We start from the raw sequence: 14,880 nt of genomic DNA, 5'->3' as shown, positions 1-14,880 counted from the left end.
ATATGAAAACAGCAAAAGCCCAATGATTGTTTATGTACAGGAAGTCCCCCTTCCTGCACATAAACAATCATGTTTTTAAAAATGTTGTTTTGCAACTTCTATGTGTGCTGCATTGAGCAGCCCACATAGAAGTTACAAAACAGCATTTAAAGATTGTTTATGTGCAGGAAGGGGAAATGGTTCCGTCATGAGCACAAAGAGGGTTAAAAAAAATGAACATATAATTAAAAATAGAAAAGCTTAAAAATGTCACTGTGACAATGCGGATTATGAACAGGGGCAAATCTTTACATTTGCCAAACGTTTCGATGCACTCGAGAGACAGAGGCTCACTGATGAAAATCGTGTGTTTGAGGAATGAAAAATAGCTGAAACTGGCTCTGAATTAAGTTCTGATGAGGAGACAGACTCTGAAAGTGGAAGAATAACTGCTGCTGCAGCCAGTGGGATAAGCAAACCATCAATTATTGAGAAGTTGGATTTTCTACCGGTCGACGCTCAGGCCAAGAGGATAGAAATACAAGCCCAACAAAGGCAGACCCAAAGGTGGAAAGAACATAGGAAGTGCAACAGGAGGGGCAAAGCAAAAACAAAAGTGGAATCGCAAATAAAGAAGGAATCCCCAAATACGATAATTATCTCTCAGGGGTTGTATTGAGCATAGCAGAACAACAGATTTTGGCATTAAGATTGTCATTCTGACCCGAGAGTCGTATAAATCTATTGATTGATGATCTAAAATTGATTGTAAGGAATAAGAATAGTACAGGTTGATAAGAAAATTGCAATCAGGTGGTTGTCCGCAATTCTGATAAAGGTGGAAATATTGTACTTTGGCCATTGCAAATGTACAAAGCTGAGGCCTTCAGAAACCTGAATGACAATGACTGCTACAACAGAAATATTTTGGAACAATTGCGGCAGGTGAAAAACGAGTATCTAACTCAATTGAGGGAATGGAAAAATAAGGGACAGTTAAATAAAGAGGAATATCTATATTTCAAAAATGAATGTTCTAAAGTGCTTGTCCTACATCTAATCCCTGAAATCCATAAAAACATATTACAGCCACCTGGTAGACCAATAATATGGGCCAAAAAATGTTTATTTGAAAATACGTCAAGGTATACAGACTTTTTTTTACAACAACACGTCAGAAATTTGCCATCCTTTATTAAAAAAACTGGAGATATTTTTTTGAAAGAATTTATGACATTCCGTGGGAGAATGATTTCCTCCTGATTTCATTAGATGTAACTGCTCTGTATATGAGGATCAAGCATTGTGATGGACTGCATGGTATTGAATACTTTCTTAGGAGCAGTCTGCTCCGATTGTATAATCACGCTGAAATGTTGATCAGTATGACCAGATGTTGCCTGCAAAATATTTTTTCCTTCTTTAACAAGAAGGTCTTCCGGCAGACGTAAGGTACAGCAATAAGCACCTGCTTTGCCCCCAGGTATGCGTTTTTACACATGGGCTGGTGGGAGGGTCAGGTACTAACTAATGACAATAGAGATATGTGGGGTAATCACATTATTAGTTGGTTCCATTTCATCGATGATATGTTCATAGTATGGAAGGGTACAAGTGAAGCAGCTGAGGCGTCTGTGGAAGCGATAAACTGCAATACCATCAACTTACATTTCACAGCACACATCAGTGAGAGAGAAGTTAATTTTCTTGATTTGATGTTTACATAGAAGCAGGACGGATTGAGACTAAGTAATATCAGAATAAGACAGCGAGGAACTCCATCCTACATGATAGCAGTTCTCATCCTAAGCATCTTAAGGCTAGCATCTTGTATGGGGAAATGCTTAGACTCAAGAGAAACTGCAGCAGTTCCAGTGAATTGAAAAGATCTCAGGAGGAAGCAATAAATAGATTTATGGAGAGAGGCTATGACAGAGTAAACCTTGAGAAAACCACCAATAATGTAGATCATTGAAGCAGGGAATCTATTCTATTCAGTCGCACAAGAAAGGATATAGCCAAAAATACTATAAGGCTGAAAACTATCTATAACAGACATGAGAAGGAGGTCAGGACCATCATAAAATGTATTCGAATTTAGTGATGGAAGATCCCGTCCTCGAGCCTAAACTAGACAGGTCATCAGCCATAACCTAAAGGAGGGCATTCTCCATTTAAGATGCATTAGTTAAAAGCAGTCTTGAGGTGATAGAACAGACAAATGGGCTACATCAAATGAAGGGTGTCCGCAAGTGCAGTAAGTGCAAGGCTTGTAGCCTAGGGATCAACACAAATGAGTACCTGTCCCTTTTCAGTTAAACTCTGATCAAAATTGGTGGGGTTTTTAATTGCAAAACAGAGTATGTTATTCATATCCTGAGCTGTGCATTTGGACAAAGATATACAGGCAGCACTGAGCTGCAAGACAGTATGCAAATCCCACAACACATGAGGGCAGTAAATCAACAGGGCTAGTTGTACCCGGTAGACCGCCACATGATGGAATGTCATAACAATGACATTCAGTGCCTTGGTTACTTTGTAATTGATGCCATACCAAAAAGCTTGAGAGGAGGCAATTGGGAGCGATTGCTCATGCAGACAGAAGCCACGCATATTGTCAGCTTAGATACAAAAGCACCAAATGGGTTGAATTTAGAGGAAGAATAATATAAAAAAAATTGGATTTGGACTAGCGGCAAAACTCTCTGTTTTTTAGATACTTTGGGTGAAGACATGTGATTAGGGATTTGTGAGGAAAAACATAGAACTAGAAACCAGATGGTCACATGGTTGTTTTAAAGATGGGTATTCTGTCTTCTTGGAACAATGCAATTAAGCAAAATAACGTGATGCTCACAAGCAAATCATACATAATGACCTATGTAGCCCACAGGCATAATGGGACCTAAATGTGGATTAGAAGGCAATGTTTCAAATCCAGGTGGTTAAGGAATTTGCCCACATGGACTCATTTTATAAGGAATTTAACAAAAGTGATAGCTTTAATCTTTAATACTTTTTATGTGAACTATGAAATCATGTGGTATGTATAACTTTTTAATTAGTTGCACAGGGATCCTAGTAACAGATCGCATATCAATCAATCAATCAATCAATCAGGGGTTGTAAAGTGAGCTACTCACCCGTGAGGGTCTCAAGGCACTGGGGGAGGGGGCAGTGGCTCCGGATCAGTCGAAGAGCCAGGTTTTGAGGTCCTTCCTGAAAGAGTGCAGGGTCGGGGAGCATCTGATGTTCACAGGGAGCTCGTTCCAGGTCTTGGCTGCGATGTAGGAGAAAGCTCTCCCGCTGGTTCTGTTTCTGCAGATGCGGGGGACCTCTGCCAGGGCGCGGTCAGTGGAGCGGAGGTTCCTCTTGGGTACGTGGAAGGATACTCTCTCGTTGAGGTATTTGGGTCCGATGTTGTTGAGGGATATGTAGGTGTGGGTGAGGAGTTTGAAGGTGACTCTCTTCTTGACGGGGAACCAGTGGAGGCCTCGAAGGTGTTGGGACATGTCTGCAGGTGTTGAATATCAAATGAAAAACACTGGGCACGATTATAAATAGTCAAAAAGATTTATGTGATGCAATTTGTTTGTAGGCTTTGTTTTGGATTATAATATAAGTGAAAAGAAGGTGATGTATTCAAATTTAAATTTTAAATTGAATTGTGATTTTTACAGGCAACCGGGTGATTTTCCTGGCTTTGTATGAAAATTAATGAACTACAGAGTATCTCCTCCATATTCATTAGTCATATGACACTACCACGTAAACACTCAGGCCTCGTGGGCTAGTTGGACCCCAGGGACCCTGAGGATTCAAGGGGACTTAATCTCCCAATTTAAAATGTGCCACGGGGTGCGTTTGCACAGTGGTGAAGGGAGGGGGTGGAGCCTGTGGTGACATGTGTGCAAACATGCCCTGTGGCACGTTTAAAGTTGGGTAATTAATTCCCTTTCAATCCTGAGGGCCCCTGGGGGCCAACTAGCCCACCAGGTGCTTCCAGTAAGTGTCACTGTGCTGCGTTGCAGAGAGGTGGTCCAGGCCACGCCCCTTTTTACACCTCTCTGCAACGCAGCTCTGTGGCGCTTACTGGAGGTACCTAGTGGGCTACTTGGACCCTAGGACACTCAGGATTCAAGAGGACTTAATCTCCCAAATTAAAACGGACACAAGGCGCGTTTACACAGTGATGAAGGAAGGGGATGGGGCCTGAGGTGATGTGTGCAAACATGCCCTGTGGTGCGTTTTAAGATGGGGAAATAATTCCCTTTCAATCCTGAGGGCCCCTGGGGGCCAACTAGCCCACCAGGTGCTTCCAGTAAGCACCACTGCGCTGTGTTGCAGAGAGGTGGTCTAGGTCATGCCCCTTTTTGCACCTCTCTGCAAGCAGGTCTGTGGCGCTTTTTTCTCAGCCCCCGCTTGGTGAATCACCCCGAAACTTTCAGGATAGGAGCTGACCATAACAGAAAATTTTGCGAAGATTCGTCAACTGGCGTCAAAGTTATTGCGAAAACAAAAAATGAGTTTCCTATGGAAACTAGGTCCTAGCTGTAACTATCTACAGGCGACCGCCAGTAGATAATATACATATATATATATATATATATATATATATATATATATATATATATATTACCTACTGGCGGTCGCCAGTAGGTAGTTATAGTTAGGACCCCTTTTCCATAGGAAATCCGCAACATTCTATTTTGAATAACTTTGGCGCCGGTCGACGAATCCTCGCGAATTTTTCAAAATAGGTGGGGCGCTATACTCCGCTCCTACCCTGAAAGTCTCGGGGGGATTCGTCAAGCGGGGGCTGAGATAAAAGGGGGGTCCCAAAACGCGTTTTTCCCATGCATTTTTCCATAGGACCTTTAGACAGGGCTACAGCCCGAACGGCTGAACAGATTTACTTGAAATTTGGCAGAGAGGTAGTCCTCAGGTCAAGGAAGTGCCTTTTGTAGGTTTGGTGTAAATCTGTTTGGTAGAATCTGAGAAAATAGCCTTTAAATCAATATATATATCTGAGCCCGCTTACGGTACGCTTACCGTACGCTTACCGTACGCGTACGGTGGCGTGCGCGAGCGCGATTCTGATTGGCTCTTAGATCTTAGTAAACATTCGAATCGGCCGAAACCAGGAAGCGGCGTCCGCCATTTTGTCTCTCGCACTGAGTGTTATTTATCAAATGTGAAGCCCAAAAACATGTAAAGGGGCTGTTTTGACAACTCCCACCCACATAGTCATGTTGAGGGAGTCCCCAAAGATCCCCCAAGAGCAAAAACGTTTTTTTTTTTTTCGGCAATTCCGCCGAGTACGCTTACCGTACGCGTACGGTAAAAAAATAGAAATAAAAAAAACACTATCCACACTCACCCCACCCCCTGTGATTTTGGTGGCCGCAGGGGTTATTGCAGCTTAAAAAAAACTAAATTTTGTCAACATGAAATTATAAAATGGAAATAAAAAAAACACTATCCACATTGACCCCACCCCCTGTGCTTTTGGTTGCCGAAGGCCACAAAATGTACAGGGCTTATTAAAGTTGATAAAAACCGTGCACGGAACGAACTGCGTTAAGTGGGCGCGCACGCCTCGAATGGCGTAAAGTAACTTAGCATTTAAAAAACCGTACAAATTCACTGAAAAAACCATAGGTTTCACACACGTTATAGTTAGGAATTAGCATTTAAAAAACCTTGCAAATTCACTGAAAAAACCATAGGTTTCACACATGTTATAGTTAGCGGAAATTTTACTGATAAAAAACCAATGAAATTGCCCCGTTATAGTTAGTGCTGGCAACTATAACTCACGCGACCGCAATCTTCTGCTGATGACATATGTGTCTTTATAAAAAAAAATATTTGTAATATATGTATAGCTAAAAATGTATGGAAGAAGACATGGGCAAATAAGTGTCTAAATACAGTATTAGCATCAGCAGAGGATTGCGGTCGCGTGAGTTATAGTTGCCAGCACTAACTATAACAGGGCAATTTCATTGGTTTTTTATCAGTAAAATTTCCGCTAACTATAACATGTGTGAAACCTATGGTTTTTTCAGTGAATTTGCAAGGTTTTTTAAATGCTAATTCCTAACTATAACGTGTGTGAAACCTATGGTTTTTTCAGTGAATATATATATATATATGTACTCCAATGGCCACTGAATGCTGCCGAACACTTCATAACGGGTGCTTCCTCAGTGAGAGTGGCTTTCACAATAAAATCTTTTAGAAACAAAGGTAGGAGCACACACGGGTCTTTTTCCTTTGATTTATTGAGCCAACAGACGCGTTTCAGCACATTTGCCTTTCTCAATGTTGATTTGCTCAAAGTTGAATGAACGCATGACCGGACTTTTTAAATGCGTGCTGGCTGTCTTTTGATTGGATGGCTGCTTGAGTAAGCACCAATGAAAAAGTTCGATGTTCCAACATTGTTTTGACATTATTTCGTCAGCACACACTGATTTGCTCGCAGCAGTTTCAATCTTTCAGTGGATGTTCTTGCTCCAATAGCCTGCGGGCACAACAGATTCTTTCCACAAAAAGTCCATCATGTCTGTTAAATCACAGTTCAATTACCCTCGTTTGCCGATATTGCCGTTTCAACATCACATACCTGCTGGCAATGGTTTCGTAACCGTAATGCTCTCATTTTGTAACGAATTTCTCCGTGGTAAAACAGGTATGTATAGCTTGCAGGCTGCGGCGGTTCTGGCAGTAAAATGAAAATGTACTCCAATGGCCACTGAATGCTGCCGAACACTTCATATAATACAAGCAACAATGATCCTCAAATGAATAGAATGATGTACAGATAAATATAGTTCAGAATCGAAACTATATTCTGGAAGTCCAGCCGGACAACCGATTTAATTATTCAAATTGAAAATACATATACAATTTTCAAATTTCCAATACGTGTGGGACACAGTCCTGTGTCCAGAGTGAACATTGACATTAACAAAACAAACAAGGCATTTCAGGCAAGACAGACAATGGAGCTTTTTTAGATTATTCAGTGTCAAAAGCTTTTTCAAAACAGCGAATGCACTTTCTTAACACAATGGAATAACATGCATGCTATTTAAAGGGGTCGACGACGTTTCGATCCTTTTGTGTTAAGAAAGTGCATTCGCTGTTTTGAAAAAGCTTTTGACACTGAATAATCTAAAAAAGCTCCATTTTCTGTCTTGCCTGAAATGCCTTGTTTGTTTTGTTAATGTCAATGTTCACTCTGGACACAGGACTGTGTCCCACACGTATTGGAAATTTGAAAATTGTATATGTATTTTCAATTTGAATAATTAAATCGGTTGTCCGGCTGGACTTCCAGAATATAGTTTCGATTCTGAACTATATTTATCTGTACATCATTCTATTCATTTGAGGATCATTGTTGCTTGTATTATACGATTACCCAAGGTCCTCAACTACCTTTCTGGGTTCCCTTGTTCTATAAAAATGTGCTGAACACTTCATAACATATTGTGAAAGCCACTCTCACTGAGGTAGCACCCGTTATGAAGTGTTCGGCAGCATTCAGTGGCCATTGGAGTACATTTTCATTTTACTGCCAGAACCGCCGCAGCCTGCAAGCTATACATACCTGTTTTACCACGGAGTAATTCGTTACAAAATGAGAGCATTACGGTTACGAAACCATTGCCAGCAGGTATGTGATGTTGAAACGGCAATATCGGCAAACGAGGGTAATTGAACTGTGATTTAACAGACATGATGGACTTTTTGTGGAAAGAATCTGTTGTGCCCGCAGGCTATTGGAGCAAGAACATCCACTGAAAGATTGAAACTGCTGCGAGCAAATCAGTGTGTGCTGACGAAATAATGTCAAAACAATGTTGGAACATCGAACTTTTTCATTGGTGCTTACTCAAGCAGCCATCCAATCAAAAGACAGCCAGCACGCATTTAAAAAGTCCGGTCCTGCGTTCATTCAACTTTGAGCAAATCAACATTGAGAAAGGCAAATGTGCTGAAACGCGTCTGTTGGCTCAATAAATCAAAGGAAAAAGACCCGTGTGTGCTCCTACCTTTGTTTCTAAAAGATTTTATTGTGAAAGCCACTCTCACTGAGGAAGCACCCGTTATGAAGTGTTCGGCAGCATTCAGTGGCCATTGGAGTACATTTTCATTTTACTGCCAGAACCGCCGCAGCCTGCAAGCTATACATACCTGTTTTACCACGGAGTAATTCGTTACAAAATGAGAGCATTACGGTTACGAAACCATTGCCAGCAGGTATATGATGTTGAAACGGCAATATCGGCAAACGAGGGTAATTGAACTGTGATTTAACAGACATGATGGACTTTTTGTGGAAAGAATCTGTTGTGCCCGCAGGCTATTGGAGCAAGAACATCCACTGAAAGATTGAAACTGCTGCGAGCAAATCAGTGTGTGCTGACGAAATAATGTCAAAACAATGTTGGAACATCGAACTTTTTCATTGGTGCTTACTCAAGCAGCCATCCAATCAAAAGACAGCCAGCACGCATTTAAAAAGTCCGGTCATGCGTTCATTCAACTTTGAGCAAATCAACATTGAGAAAGGCAAATGTGCTGAAACGCGTCTGTTGGCTCAATAAATCAAAGGAAAAAGACCCGTGTGTGCTCCTACCTTTGTTTCTAAAATATATATATATATATATATATACATATGTATATATATATATATATATATATATATATTACCTACTGGCGGTCGCCAGTAGGTAGTTATAGTTAGGACCCTGTTTCCATAGGAAATCCGCAACATTCTATTTGGAATAACTTTGGCGCCGGTCGACGAATCCTCGCGAAATTTTCAAAACTAATGGGGCGCTACGCTCCGCTCCTACCCTGAAAGTCTCGGGGGGATTCGTCAAGCGGGGGCTGAGAAAAAAGGGGGGTCCCAAAATGCGTTTTCCCCATGCATTTTTCCATAGGACCTTTAGACACAGCTACAGCCCGAACGGCTGAACAGAATTACTTGTAATTTGGCAGAGAGGTAGTCCTCAGGTCAGGGATGTGCCTTTTGCAGGTCTGGTGTAAATCTGTTCACTAGTTCCTGAGAAAATAGCATTTAAATCAATATATATATCTGTAAGCGCGCTCCGTGCGCTTACCGTGCGCTTACGGTAAGCTTACCGTACGCGTACGGTGGCGTGCGCGAGCGCGATTCTGATTGGTTGTTAGATCAAAGTAAACATTCGAATCGGTCGAAACCAGGAAGTATCGGCCGCCATTTTCTGTCTGTCGCACTGAAAAAAAAAGATTGATAACATGAAAAGGGATCAACGAAGAGAGTTGCAGACCCCCTAGCGTTCGTCAGGGGGTTCACGAAGGACCAGAAAGTATGAAAAATACATTTAATAATTTTTAAAAAAAATCGCGGGGTGCGCGTACGGTAAGCTTACCGTACGCGTACGGTAAAAAAAAAAAAAAAAAAAAAAGAAAATTAACAATCACATTTAATATATAAATCTAAGGACCCCCAAGGGAGAAAAAAACAATTGATATTTTGAAAAAAATGGCGAGGCGTGCACGGTACGAAATACGCAACGTGGGCGCTCGGTGCGCTAAACGCAACGAGCGCCCACAGCGCGCGCACGGTGCGTGAAGCGCACCGTGCGCGCAAACATTAAAAATAAATACATAACTTAGCATTTAAAAAACCGTACAAATTCACTGAAAAAACCATAGGTTTCACACACGTTATAGTTAGGAATTAGCATTTAAAAAACCTTGCAAATTCACTGAAAAAACCATAGGTTTCACACATGTTATAGTTAGCTGTACATTTCACTCGTAAAAAACCAATGAAATTCCACGTTATAGTTAGTGCAGGCAACTATAACTCACGCGACCGCAATCCTCTGTTGATGCTAATACTGTATCTTTAGCTATACATATATTACAAATATTTATTTTTCATAAAGACACATATGTCATCAGTGATGTAATATCTGACATCATCAGCAGAGGATTGCGGTCGCGTGAGTTATAGTTGCCTGCACTAACTATAACGTGGAATTTCATTGGTTTTTTACGAGTGAAATGTACAGCTAACTATAACATGTGTGAAACCTATGTTTTTTTCAGTGAATATATATATATATTACCTACTGGCGGTCGCCAGTAGGTAGTTATAGTTAGGACCACGTGTCCATAGGAAATCCGCAACATTCTATTTTGAATAACTTTGGCGCCGGTCGACGAATCCTCGCGTATTTTTCAAAATAGGTGGGGCGCTACGCTCCGCTCCAACCCTGAAAGTCTTGGGGGGATTCATCAAGCGGGGGCTGCGATAAAAGGGGGGTCCCAAAACGCTTTTTTCCCATGCATTTTTCCATAGGACCTTTAGACACAGCTACAGCCCGAACGGCTGAACAGAATTACTTGAAATTTGGCAGAGAGGTAGTCCTCAGGTCAAGGAAGTGCCTTTTGTAGGTTTGGTGTAAATCTGTTCAGTAGATTCTGAGAAAATAGCCTTTAAATCAATATATATATCTGTGGCAGCTTACCGTGCGCTTACGGTGCGCTTACCGTACGCGTACGGTGGCGTGCGCGAGCGCGATTCTGATTGGCTCTTAGATCTTAGTAAACATTCAAATCGGTCGAAACCAGGAAGCGGCGTCCGCCATTTTGTGTATTTCAATCAGAAAAAAAGGGTGATATCTTGAAAAGGGGGCAAGGGAGAGAGTTACAGACCCCCTAACATTTGTAAGGGGGTCAAAGAAGGACAGAAAAGTACAAAGAAAACATTTATTGATTTTAAAAAAAATCGATGGGTACGCGTACGGTAAGCTCAACGTACGCGTACGGTAGAAAAAAAAAAAAAAAAAGAAATGAAATGCAGATTTAAGAGTTTAGATATTAGGGGGCTCTAAAAAGAGCTGTTGTGTTTATGAAGTGATTTTTTAGTGGTACCTACAAGTAAGTACCGATGCAGAGTCTAAGGTTCAAGAGGAAGACTCTGTTCCCTTCATCATTGAAGTGCACACCATCTTCTCTATAAATGTCTTGCATGTCGTAACGCAAGTTGTTGTGGTAAATGGAACCCATACCATAGTCACGGAGGAAAGCAGAAACAGATTTGTTGACGTGCTTTCTTGCTTTGTCAATCTGCGGACGGAAATGATTGGACCAGTTCCATTTTTGCCTTTGGCATATGTTAGAAAACACAAAGGCAGTTTTAGGGAAAAGTGAAAACAGTTGTGCAAAGGTGTCCTTCATAAGCATTTCCAGACCTACCCCAGTCAAAGTGCCTAGGTCATTGCCACCACAGTGCACTATTATGAGGTCAGGGTGTTGGATTTGCATGAAGGATTTCACCAATGGCATCAATTGGTGCCACTTTAACCCTCTCTGACCAATCCATTTAATGTCTACATTTGGCAAAGCAAGGTCTCTCACCATATCTGTTTTCTCTGCATACGTTTCACTCCAGAAGACATAGCTGTGCCCTACAATCCACACTGTGAACATCTTCAAAGGAGAACTGGATGCACTCAGGAGGTGTAATTCAGTAGAATGGTAAAAAGAAATTAAAGACAGTTTGGAAACGGAGGCATACATATTTTTTTTTTTAAAAAAAAGAACTGATTGGCTGTTTCATACCATTCTAGAATAAAAACTAGGCTGTATGTGTAAATTAATAGAAGCATGTTTTGTATTGGTACAGAAAAATGTGTTACCAAAGAACAGTACTATGGATTTGCTGTTAGGTTTGAAAAGTCAAGCACTCTTGCTCTGTGGAATTGAAACATTGTGTGGCGAACTTCTGACCTAACTCCACACAGCAGTGTTCCATGAGCTGTTGCTATGGTAGCAGGCAGAAGTCAAGTTGGGGGAAGGGTACTAGGCAGAAGTCAAGTTGGGGGAAGGGTACTTTTGGAAAAGGGTTGGTTTTCAACCAATAGAAATGTGTGATTACATTTGAAAAAAAGGGGGAAGCACTGAGATTTGAAATTAACATGTATATGTGTGGAAAAAGAGAGGGAAAGTTTGCCATTATCTGGTTCTGCTGAGAGGAGAGAGGTGTAAAGAACAGAGATCCTGGCTCTGATAATCTGCTGTTTGAGTGCCACATTTCTTTCACAACTAACTAATTTTAAAGGTGAGTTTAGAGTTTGAGAGGGGATGTATATGGTAAATTAAGAAATGAATATTAGAAATGGAATTCCTTTTGTTGAAGTTGTGTTTATTATTTTCTGTTTTGGGAGAAATTTAAATGTGAGGAACATGTAAAATAATATGGACTATGTTTTCACGATAAATTAAGGTGTACTGGTAAAAATAGGGAATACTTTAAGGGTTTGAGGTTGCACTCAGTAATGCAAATACATACAGCATCAGTAAGGCTGGTTGCCCTTGCTGGAGTGTAGGCAGTCACCCAGGTTACACATGGTGCTGGTTTGAAAAAGCAGTTTGGACATGTGCTGTTGTCAGAATCTGAAAAGTGGATTCAAGATGTGTCAGTCTGTAAAAGTGTTTATCACTTGCCAAAAAAAAGAGAAGTAAGTGTGCTTTCAAATTGGCAAAGAAATTTCATTTTGTGACTAATGTGAAAACATGACTCTGTGTGCAAATAGGAATTACAGGCAGAGATTTATTGCGTATTGCTCTGGTGATTTCACAGTTGCATTAGATGGAAAGGGGGAGCCATTTTTTTTGTGTAGAGCAGACTCTTAGCACACACCCAGCTGCTTATCCTGTGGAATTATGCACAGTATTCACAACCGAGTGGGGTTTGAGGTTTCAGTCAGTAATGCAAATACATTCAGCATCACTAAGGCTGGTTGCCCTTGCTGGAGTGTAGTCAGTCACCCAGCTTACACATGGTGCTGGTCTGAAAAAGCAGTTTGGACATGTGCTTTTTTAAGAATCTGAAAAGTGGATTCAAAATGTGTCAGTCTGTAAAAGTGTTTATCACTTGACAAAAAAAAGAGTAGTAAGTGTGCTTTCAAATTGGCAAAGAAATTTCGTTTTGTGACTAATGTGAAAACATGACTCTGTGTGCAAATAGGAATTACAGGCAGAGATTTATTGCGTATTGCTCTGGAGATTTTACATTTGCATTAGATGGAAAGGGGGAGCCATTTTTTTGTGCAGAAGCAGACTCTTAGCACACACCCAGCTGTTTATCATGTGGAATCATGCACAGTATTCACAACTGAGTGGGGTTTGAGGTTTCAGTCAGTAATGCAAATACATTCAGCATCACTAAGGCTGGTTGCCCTTGCTGGAGTGTAGTCAGTCACCCAGTTTACACATGGTGCTGGTCTGAAAAAGCAGTTTGGACATGTGCTTTTTTAAGAATCTGAAAAGTGGATTCAAAATGTGTCAGTCTGTAAAAGTGTTTATCACTTGCCAAAAAAAAGAGTAGTAAGTGTGCTTTCAAATTGGCAAAGAAATTTCGTTTTGTGACTAATGTGAAAACATGACTCTGTGTGCAAATAGGAATTACAGGCAGAGATTTATTGCGTATTGCTCTGGTGATTTCACATTTGCATTAGATGGAAAGGGGGAGCCATTTTTTTTGTGTAGAAGCAGACTCTTAGCACACACCCAGCTGCTTCTCCTGTGGAATCATGCACAGTATTCACAACCGAGTGGGGTTTGAGGTTTCAGTCAGTAATGCAAATACATTCAGCATCACTAAGGCTGGTTGCCCTTGCTGGAGTGTAGTCAGTCACCCAGGTTACACATGGTGCTGGTCTGAAAAAGCAGTTTGGACATGTGCTTTTTTAAGAGTCTGAAAAGTGGATTCAAAATGTGTCAGTCTGTAAAAGTGTTTATCACTTGCCAAAAAAAAGAGTAGTAAGTGTGCTTTCAAATTGGCAAAGAAATTTCGTTTTGTGACTAATGTGAAAACATGACTCTGTGTGCAAATAGGAATTACAGGCAGAGATTTATTGCGTATTGCTCTGGAGATTTTACATTTGCATTAGATGGAAAGGGGGAGCCATTTTTTTTGTGCAGAAGCAGACTCTTAGCACACACCCAGCTGTTTATCATGTGGAATCATGCACAGTATTCACAACCGAGTGGGGTTTGAGGTTTCAGTCAGTAATGCAAATACATTCAGCATCAATAAGGCTGGTTGCCCTTGCTGGAGTGTAGTCAGTCACCCAGGTTACACATGGTGCTGGTCTGAAAAAGCAGTTTGGACATGCGCTTTTTTAAGAATCTGAAAAGTGGATTCAAAATGTGTCAGTCTGTAAAAGTGTTTATCACTTGCCAAAAAAAAGAGTAGTAAGTGTGCTTTCAAATCGGCAAAGAAATTTCGTTTTGTGACTAATGTGAAAACATGACTCTGTGTGCACACAGGAATTGTTTTTAGATATTTAATTTGTGAAGGTGTTATTGTGATTTTCATTTATAGGAAAGGGGTTTATAGTATTTTAAGATTTCTAAAGATCATAAAAAATGTAGTAATATATTTAAATAAAATAAAGGAATTTTTTTTTAGTTTTTTTCAGGTATTGCTGAAGAGCAGTGAACAAAATTTAAGATGCCTACAAAATCCAGACTAAAGAAAGACCACAAAAAAAACCTATATTTGAAGACAACTGGAGGACCTAAGTTAGTTGGAGATGCTCATGTTGGGAAAAAGAAAAAATCTTTTGGTAAGCAGACAAAAGATTTTTTAAAGAACATATTCAAAATAAGGAAAAATGTACAAAATGTCTGTACTGGAAAGAATGTTTTCAGTAGAAAAAAACAGGAAAAAATTGAGAATTTACCTTCTGCCACAATAAAGATTAACTTAAACAGAAAAACAGCGTTTAAAGAGATACATAGAAAAATGTTTCAGAGAAGAGTTATGTCCAATTTGATAAAGGATGTGAAGAAATATAAGCAAAAGGCAAAATATTACAA

Source organism: Triturus cristatus, chromosome 2_2 (genome assembly GCF_964204655.1).
Source record: "Triturus cristatus chromosome 2_2, aTriCri1.1, whole genome shotgun sequence".
Lineage (NCBI taxonomy): Eukaryota > Metazoa > Chordata > Amphibia > Caudata > Salamandridae > Triturus > Triturus cristatus.
This window is presented reverse-complemented; position numbering follows the sequence as displayed.